The 9,755-nt window shown below is 32.9% G+C and overlaps 1 long non-coding RNA gene across 1 annotated transcript; it reads left to right on the forward strand.

Annotated features, from left to right (window-relative positions):
* Positions 1-652: 652 nt before the first annotated feature.
* On the forward strand, positions 653-6,188 carry LOC149416108 (uncharacterized). Its single transcript, XR_016303509.1, has 3 exons — positions 653-801; positions 5,125-5,437; positions 5,978-6,188. It is a non-coding gene; the product is annotated as an uncharacterized LOC149416108 (long non-coding RNA).
* Positions 6,189-9,755: the final 3,567 nt, after the last annotated feature.

Below are 9,755 nucleotides of genomic sequence, written 5' to 3' on the forward strand. Positions count from 1 at the left end.
GCTGACTTTCACATATAATTTTAAAACAGTTTTCTGCGTTTAGTTCTGCCTTAGCCGTCAATTACCTGATACCAAGAACTACTGAGCTTAGCTCCATAGTCTCTATTAATATTTACGGTATTTTTATGAATTTCAATTGCCCCAATAATCAGTCGTGCTCTATATGTTTTCGGTCTCTCTACAACTTCAGAAACAAATCCAAAGTAATCTCTGGTTTCGATTAAATGCTCGGCAATTGTCAATTTGTCAGGGTGGCCGAGTTTACATGCTCTGAAGTGTTCAGATAACGTTGGCTTAAGCAGGAGGTAGCCCCAAAACACATCACTTTATAACTAAAATTGTTTTTACAGCAAAACGGTATTTCACAGCAACCATTGTTCTTTCACATTTGGTTCCATGATAACTCAACAGCGTGACAATTCAATGCATTTTTAAAAAGTGATAAAAAGTGTTTAAAAAGATGAAAAAAAATTAACCCAATTACTAAAGTTTTTGTTTCATCACTTTCCATGAATTTACATAACTTTTTCAAGATGTGATGAATTATCAATGTAATGATTTATCCGGTCACCATTTTTTTAACCATTTTATGTTCTAATGTGTTTTGTCTATGGTATTATTTGTCTTTTAAATCTTTTTACCCACGGACCTATCTGTCATCACACGTCTCTCAAATTTAGAATAGTTTTTCAATAATTGCATTTGAAAAATACCTCCAACTGGCGACGCATTCTCGTCAACACAGATACGTATGTGCATGTATATAATATGACGTCTCATTCTAATCAATCAGTCGAAACGGTAAGTGCAATTACTTTTAAGTTGCGACGTCGTGAGATATTTATTCAATTTACAATCACAACAGGACTTAAAACTCTGATACCGGTTGTTTGGATCTCATTCCTACGTTTGGTACCCATCTCTAGTCATAAAAAATAATCCACATCTCAAACAAACGTAGTTGAGACCCGGTATATCAGTAGCTCCATATCCTCGCTAAGTACGATATGCATCACTCAAATTTAAGCAGACAAAATCGGCTGCTCAATCCTTGAGCTGCAAAAACAGTTCCATTTTAGGACGACAAGCCGATTGCAGCGACACTTGTTAAGTAGACATTTACATAAATAATACCTGCTTTCTTCGTCTCACAGAAATTTACGTTCATTGCCTACTTTTATCATAATGAACTTGGATGACTGAATCATCGAGCTAAAACAGTCCGGTAAGGTAATATTTTTATTTTATTTATTGGACAATTTGTATAGCGCCTTTGTTGCGTGATATCACCTCAAGGGGCGCTTTACAGTTGTTGCAGGTATTACAAAAAATATAAATATTACAAACATTAAATGAAGATAAGTTACTTTAAATGAAATACAGGAACAGGTGACATGAAGATAGAATATGGAGAAAAATAATCCTAGGTGGTTAAGAAACTGGACCAGCTGCTGCAGCGAGAGAGTCCAACAACATTGCCAGCACGAGGCACTGTTATATTAAAGATTTTAAAAGTTCTAATGTGGGAACAGTTTATGTCAGCGGTTAGTTTGTCTTAATTTTATTAATAGTACCCTGAATCAGAAAAATAAATACTAAACATACACATTTTACAAACTAAAAGAAGTGCTCAATGTTGAAAAACTGAACATTATTTATTCTTTGCTGCAATCTTCACTTATTTACGAAATAATATGATGGGGCGGTGCGCTTAATGCACATATAAAACCTCAAAATTATATCATCAAAGTTGTGTATAATCGGAAAAGAACATTTTCAACAGATGATTGAATCTTAACTATTCTGTCTCCGTAAACTGTTTATTTTGCAAACTTTGAAATACATCTTTAAAAACAAAAATTAATTCGAAATAAATGAAAACAGAATCAAAATTAGAAATAATAATGTATTTTATGCTCCCCAAAAGAACAAAAAACAAATGCAAACACACTGCAGTTTCATTGGACCTCGTACTTTCAATCTTTTACCGAAAAATATGCAAGTGATTACTAAACTTCCCCAATATTTAAAAAAGTTAAAATTATGGCTTTTCGATACAGCAGTTGAAACTTTTTTTTATTTAATTTGTATCAATTTATGTTTCTCATGAAATATTCACCACACTTAATACTTAATTATACACTATTGTAAACACTTTTTCTACAAACCGCTTAGACAAAATGTAATTTTGTTTTATTTTAAATGCCCGTAGTTTGTTTATTTCTAGGTGCAATAATATAATAACTTATATAATATATTACCCACCCACAGGCTGCGCCTTAGTGGGGTCCTATTATTCGTATTGATTTATTTAACATTGTATGTAATTAATGTAAAAATTAGGTAAAATTATGGAAAAAAAACACACACACTTAGAATCCTTGTACGTAGGACTATTAACTCATAAATTAAACCGGCGTATATTAAACTGCGTTCAGTGACATTTCGATACATCGCGATGACAGTTCACAAGATTTTAGTTTTGCAAAGGAAAAAGAAACATGTACCTCTATTAAAATTATGTTTTAACAAAACCTGAAATTTTGGTGATATCTGTTCTTATGACCCATATTTGGATTTCGTTAGCTCGACATTCCAACCAAACCGCGCTTAAAAGCAACCGATATTGTCAAGCATAATGATTTGACGTAGAAGAACGTCACTCACCTTTTGACATGTGATAAGTATAACGAAAGCATTAAGCAAATTAAACTCAGGATTCGTTAATCGAGACAATACTGTTTTCAGAGGGTCGAAGATTTTATCTCCGTGATTAATGAAATCGCGATGACAGTATACATGAGTTTGGTTTTGCAAAGTAAACAATACACGTGTCTCTATTGAAATCTTATTTATGAAAACAACAATATGTTGGTGATATCTATCCGACATAAATACGGATTATGTCATAAACCGCGTTAAAAAGCCACTAATATTCCGAGCGTCAGACCCACATTTGTAATTGATATCAGCTTAACTGGCACATCATACATACAAGTATAAGCCCAACTAACTAGATAGTATAACAATAATCAACCGTTGGAAAAATAAACTGAATTATGATTAATGTTTGCAAAACCTGTCCATAAACAAGCTTATTGCATTTTTTTGTATTTTATGGGTGCATTATTTTCAGTATATTTTTTTGTTATTTAGTGCTCCTCTAACTCCTCTAGTAGTTTCGTGATTCGAAAATGTTTCTCGATTTCGTCGTAAGAGTTGTATATGTTAAATGATTTAAAATTGAGGAATTTGAGAAATCGTTCCTGAACTCTTTCTAACCTGTTAACATAAACAATATAGCGCGGGTTCCAAACCGGTGAACAGTACTCCAGGTGAGGACGAACATGTGAATTGTAGAGAGTCAGATATGTCTTAGTATTTTTGAAAAATTTGCATGTTCTCAGTACAAAACCTAGAATTTTTGATGCTTTGGTGACAATGTTATCAACGTGTTTATCAAAGGTAAGTTTAGATTCCAAGAAAACCCCGAGATCACGCACATAGTCTTTATTTGTTAAAATCGATCCAGAAATGGTGTAATCATGCAGTATTTTCACACGGTTACGTGTGAATGTGACTTTGCGACATTTGGAAATATTGATAAAAAGCTTATTTCTGAGACAGTAATCCGTCAGTCGATCAAGATCTGCTTGTAAACGCGCAGAACAGTCCGGGGAGCTTATAGGAAGGTACATTTTCATATCGTCAGCAAATAGTAAAATTTGAGCGTTGTGAAAACATGTCGTTATATCATTAATATAGATAGAGAAAAGCAAAGGACCCAAAATGGACCCCTGAGGCACACCGGAAGTAATGATTTTCCAGACGGAGGAAAATCCACCCACTGTCACAGCCTGGGACCTGTTTGTTACGTATGAGGATAACCAACGAAGGAGATCTCCATGAATACCATGATTAGCAAGTTTTCTAAGCAGAATGTTGTGGTTGATCTTGTCAAAAGCCTTGCTATAGTCGGTATAGATTGTATCAACTTGCACACGTTTATCCATGGAGGCAGACAAGAAGTTTGTAAAAGTTAGAAGATTAGTAGCAACAGAGCGACCTGCAAAGAATCCATGCTGAAATTCGTTGATCGAATTCTTTACCACAGGGAATAACTGGTCATAGACTATGTTTTCGAACACCTTTGAAAAAATGCAAAGCTTGGAAATGGGTCTATAATTATCTGCTTCACACTTAGTTCCCGATTTATGAATTGGTGTGATGGAGGCTCTTTTCCATATATCTGGAAATGTACCAGTCTTGATCGATATATTAAACAGTATTGATAGCGGGAGTGACAAATGATTTGCGCACTCGGTAATGAACAGTGGTGGGATACCATATAATAATCACGAAACTACTCGACAGGAGGATTGTCGCTGATCAGATGCTCTTGTATAAAATTATTAACTCAAAAGTTGACTGCCCGGAGTTGCTGAACAAAATAAATTTCCATGCGCTAATTCGATACAGCAGACAAAATACCCTTTTCTACATTGATAGATGCAATACCAATTCCAACCAAAATTAATTTATGCAAAGGACATGTAACTACTATAGTAATAAATTTGCAAATATAGACACTCGTGCTGACATATTCACTGCTAGTTACTATCACTACAGAATTTCATTGTATCACATTCTAACTCATATTAACGACTCTTAAATTGATTGTACCTAATATTTCAATATTACTTGCGTGGCAACTTTTCCTTATCCCTCTCCTCCCCTTTCCCGTTCCAAGTCTATTAAAGTATAGTTATAATCACTTTTATTTATTGCTGTTTATGGTAGGCATATTATAGGTTTATCGTTTACAGGTTAGTTTTATGTTTCTGTATATATATCTGTGAACATTAATAATTGGTCTGTTTTTTTGTTATCCTCTTATGTATATTGTATTTCTAAGACTGTTTATGTTCCTCAAATAAATAAATGAAAATAATAAATAAAAAATAAAAATATATTTCATGCTATTGAATTGTTTAAAATTACCATCTTGATGCATTTATGTATTCAAACTTCAATAAAGTCCATTGTATTGGATTAATGTTCACGATAGAGTAGTCGTAAAGTGCGATAGGAATATGGCATATCTACAATTATTTTGTTTTCCAGATTATATATCTATAATCAGAATCATATTTCACTTAACCTGAAATGGATCTGGTGACCTCAGATGTCGGTGTCATAAAGTCAGAACCGGACACAATCCCTCAAGAAAGAACAACATCACCCTATGAAGCATTGTTGCCGTTCGGGATTGTCAAACAGGAGACAGAAGAAGCTTCTGCGATGGAGCGTAAACCAGAGACTCTACCGGCAGATAAACATACGCAAAAAAGTGACGCATTCTATGAGATAGATATTGACTTTCCTGATATTAAAAAACAATGTTTCGTTCATCTTGAAAGGATCGACCAAGATCTTGGTAAGATATTAACTTATTCTTCCGCTGACCTCTGCCATCGAAGATAAGGAAGAGCTCAGCAGAAATAACTCAAACCAACAACTTCGGTTTTGATGCCATGGTTCTTGATGTCACGTCTTCTGTTCAATCTACCTCTAGAAAGTGATTTGGGTCATCTTTCTATTGGCAGCTAGTTTTTTCCATTCGATGTAGAATCTACAATTTTCTCACCCTCATCTGTAAAAAGTATATTTACGCCTACATGGGTAGATTCACATGAATAATGAATGACTGTGTGTTTTCTTTTTTTTAATCTTCCGTATCAATGCTGTAAAAACTTTCCTGTTGTTTATGTCATGAAGTAGGAAACATAACAACGAATTGTTTGTTTTCACGTAAATATAAAGTTTTCGTTCAAGGTAACAGCAGTACTGTGAATGAGTGACAATTAAGTGAACATGCATATATGAAATGAAATTGATTTTACTTTTGTTCAGTATAGCTTGACTTTTAACTGTCAAATAACCACGATATCACCATTCACTTTTTCTGTGTTTTCAGATTTGCTTTCGTCGAAAATATCTGTAAGTGATACAAAACACCCGAATGCAAAAAAGTCTCTCACGAGAAAGAACTTATTTTCCTGCCCAACTTGTACCTACACGCCTAGATGTAAAAGTGATCTGATTGAGCATCTTAGTTTCCACACCGTTGAGAAACCATTCTCTTGCTCGGAATGCACGTACAAGTGCTCATATACAAGCAATATGGTTTCACATACTCGAACACACACTGGTGAGAAACCATTCTCGTGCTCGGAATTCACGTACAACTGCTCTCATAAAAGTAATATATTTTTTTTTTATTCCCGACATAAACAGGACATTTAAAGTACATTCTTGTAAAGTATAAAATAAATTTACATACAACAATATTTTTTTTTTTTTTAGGTACAGAAATCGTGGAGATATCTCATGAAACAAGTTATATTATTTACGAAAATATCTATGCAAGCATGTTTTTTAGCAATATCGTTGTATGATCGAGACATTCTAGACATATCTCTTCTAAATAAAAAATTTCGGTCCAACATTTACATAGTAAGTTGACAGTATGTATATTGTATATGTAAGTGTAACATGTACCATATGTATTATTATTTTTTTTGATAAATTAATGTTTTTAAGACAAGATTTTATTTATGCATAGCACAAAGGATAACAATTATTTTTATTTTTATAAGCAATAATTGTTCGCCTGAAACACTCATCCACATTGAAAAAATCTCCTGATAAAAAATACATGACGCCAACGGGACTCGAACCCGTGTCCATTCATTTCCGGTCGAAATTTAAAAAATTTTATCAGTGGTCAGAGCTTTCGACCGGAAATCGAATGGACACGGGTTCGAGTCCCGTTGGCGTCATGTATTTTTTTATCAGGAGATTTTTTCAATGTGGATGAGTGTTTCAGGCGAACAATTATTGCTTATAAAAATAAAAATAATTACAATATGTATATAATAAAATAGCTAAATATAATTTATACATAAGGTAATTAGAAAATAAATGTATGTAATATACTGATATATATTATAAAACAAATGGTTAAAAAAAAAGAATAAAAATAATGTCTGTTGTATCTATAGAGAAAAAAACTAATAAGTTATATCAAAATACCAACGACGTAATTAATATTGAATTTAAATAATAGTACTTGAAATGGTAAAGTAAATCAATGGATAATATACAATCAAGTGTGACCGTACATCGTACATGCATACAGTAATGAATATGCGTCCAAAAAAATAAATAACAAATAAACTTAGGAGTATGTGAGTTGGAATGTATAGACACGAAACTTTTTTTTAAAGCTAGAAATAATTCAAGTTAATAACTAGCAAATAGTTTTGAAATTAGTTGCCTTTTGAGACTCGTAAAATTATTAACACCAAATATATCAATAAGTTCACAGTATTTGTTTGCAAGGTGATGAATTCTTGGAATTGGTGAATACATAGAGTAGTTAGTAATTTGTTAAGGTTTCTAGTGAATTTGGGCCGGGCGTTTAACTTTTATTTATTTTTTTATTTTATTAGGAACATTAACAGGTTTATAACATAACATGCATAGAGAGAGAGAAAAAATAAGTAAAAGAATTAGGTTACAACCCAATAACCAATGTTCACATCATGAAATAAAGATAAAGAAGGTTAAAAAGCAATAAACAAACAAAGAAAACAAACAAAGGTTAAAAACAAAGAAATGTTAAAAACAAGGAAATAATAAGAGAAAATGTATATATATATATACACGTATAAACACATACATACATATATATATACAAACACATGCATATACACATATAAATCATCAATGACATTGGCAACACTATAAACCACTCAAAATATCTCCTTTTTGCTGACGATATAAAACTTTTCAAAGCAATCAAAAGTTACATCGATTCCATTCTTCTGCAGAACGATCTTGATTCTCTTGTCAAATGGTCGGAACTGAACAACTTACCCTTCAGTATTCAGAAATGCAGTGTCGTTACATTTACAAGGTCCAAAGATACATTCCTGTTCCCCTACCACATTAATAAACATGAATTAACACGTAAAAATGAGATTCGAGACCTTGGCGTAATTTTTGAAGCAAATCTCTCTTTCAAATCCCATATATCTGATATTGTCTCCCGTGCCAACAAAATGCTTGGATTTGTTCTTCGTAATTCAAGATCATTTACCAACGGAATCGCAATCCGAAGAACGTATGAAGCACTTGTTCGCAGTATCTTGGAATATAGCTCCATTATTTGGGCCCCTTCTGAGCAAAACCATATTCTCGAAATAGAAAAAGTACAAAAGAGATTCATGCGTTACCTATATATGAGGGAATATATGTACTACCCTTTCCTGTATCCATCCTTATTCTTAGCAGGAATGCTCGATCTTAATACATTAGAAGCCCGCCGAAAAATATTTTTAGGAAAACATTTTTTTAAGATAATCTCTGGAACTATACATAATCCACCTATTTTGAAAGAGATTAACTTATATGTCCCAGACAAGTATACTCGTGGAAGGTCCCATACCCTTTTTTATGCTCCAAAAGCGAGGACTTCTGCCTATCAGAACGCCCCAGTCAACAGAGCGACTGAACTGCTCAACGAGTCTGCATTGACCATCGACATTTTTAACGTAACCTACAGGCAGTTTAACAATTATCTTTTGACGTATGTCACAAAGTAGTGAAACTGACCTTTTTATGTGTTTTGCTATACTTTTTGTCCAATTTGTAATCTTCTCCATAATGTATTGGTGAATAACCGTTTTACGGAGAACATGAAAAATAAATAAATAAATAAATAAATACATACGTACACACATACATATACATAGTTGCATACATACATACGCATACATACATGCATACATACATACATACACACACGTACATTTGATATTAAATACAAATAATATGTAAGAGGGATAATGAATAAATGATGAATGTAATGTATTAAATTTAGAAAAGGGTTAATTATAACAATACTCTGTTAACAATTTTTTTAAAAGCTCCTAAGGTACACGACAGGATATCAGCATCAAAATAAGTTTTATTATAATGATTGCAAGTTCTTAGTAAGAAAGAATTTTGCCTGAGACTCGTTGAAGCAATTTCGATATGAAACAATGATTTGTCTCTAGTTTTCTTACTTGGGACTCTAATATTGATTGATGACAAAAGGGCTGGACAGTCAATATGACCACTCAACACTTTGTGTAAGTAAATCATGTCCGCAGTGTCTCTCCTGCTTTTTAATGTTTTAAGTCCGTAGTGCTTGATAGAGCTTTCCATATCGTAATAACGTAATTGTCTCCTGAAGTTCAAGTGATGTACAAACTTTCTTTGAACAGCTTTAGTGCGTTTTGTGTGAATGTTATAAAAAGGATTCCATATGGCAGAAGCGTACTCAAGATGACTACGGACGTAGGAGTAATACAAAATTTTGAGTGTATGGATATTGTTGAATTCCTTTCCAATACGGAATAAAAATCCTAACATGCTCAACGATTTCTTGACAATCTTATCCACATGTGCCTTGAATGAAAGTTTGTCGTCAATCAGTACACCGAGGTCTCGAATTTGATTGACTTTTTTGAGTGGTTGACTGTTTGTAATATGGTAATTATATTCAATTTTATTTTTATTTTTTTGTAACAATGTATTATGTCATGTTTATTTTTTTTTTAAATTAAATAAATAAATAAAATAAAAAGGTGTGATCCATGTGGTACGCCCTACGTAACAAAGATTGGGGAAGAGTTAAAACCGTT

Source organism: Hesperophylax consimilis, chromosome 17, assembly GCF_061612785.1.
Source record: "Hesperophylax consimilis isolate HC1 chromosome 17, BYU_Hcon_1.0, whole genome shotgun sequence".
NCBI classification, from domain to species: Eukaryota; Metazoa; Arthropoda; class Insecta; order Trichoptera; family Limnephilidae; genus Hesperophylax; species Hesperophylax consimilis.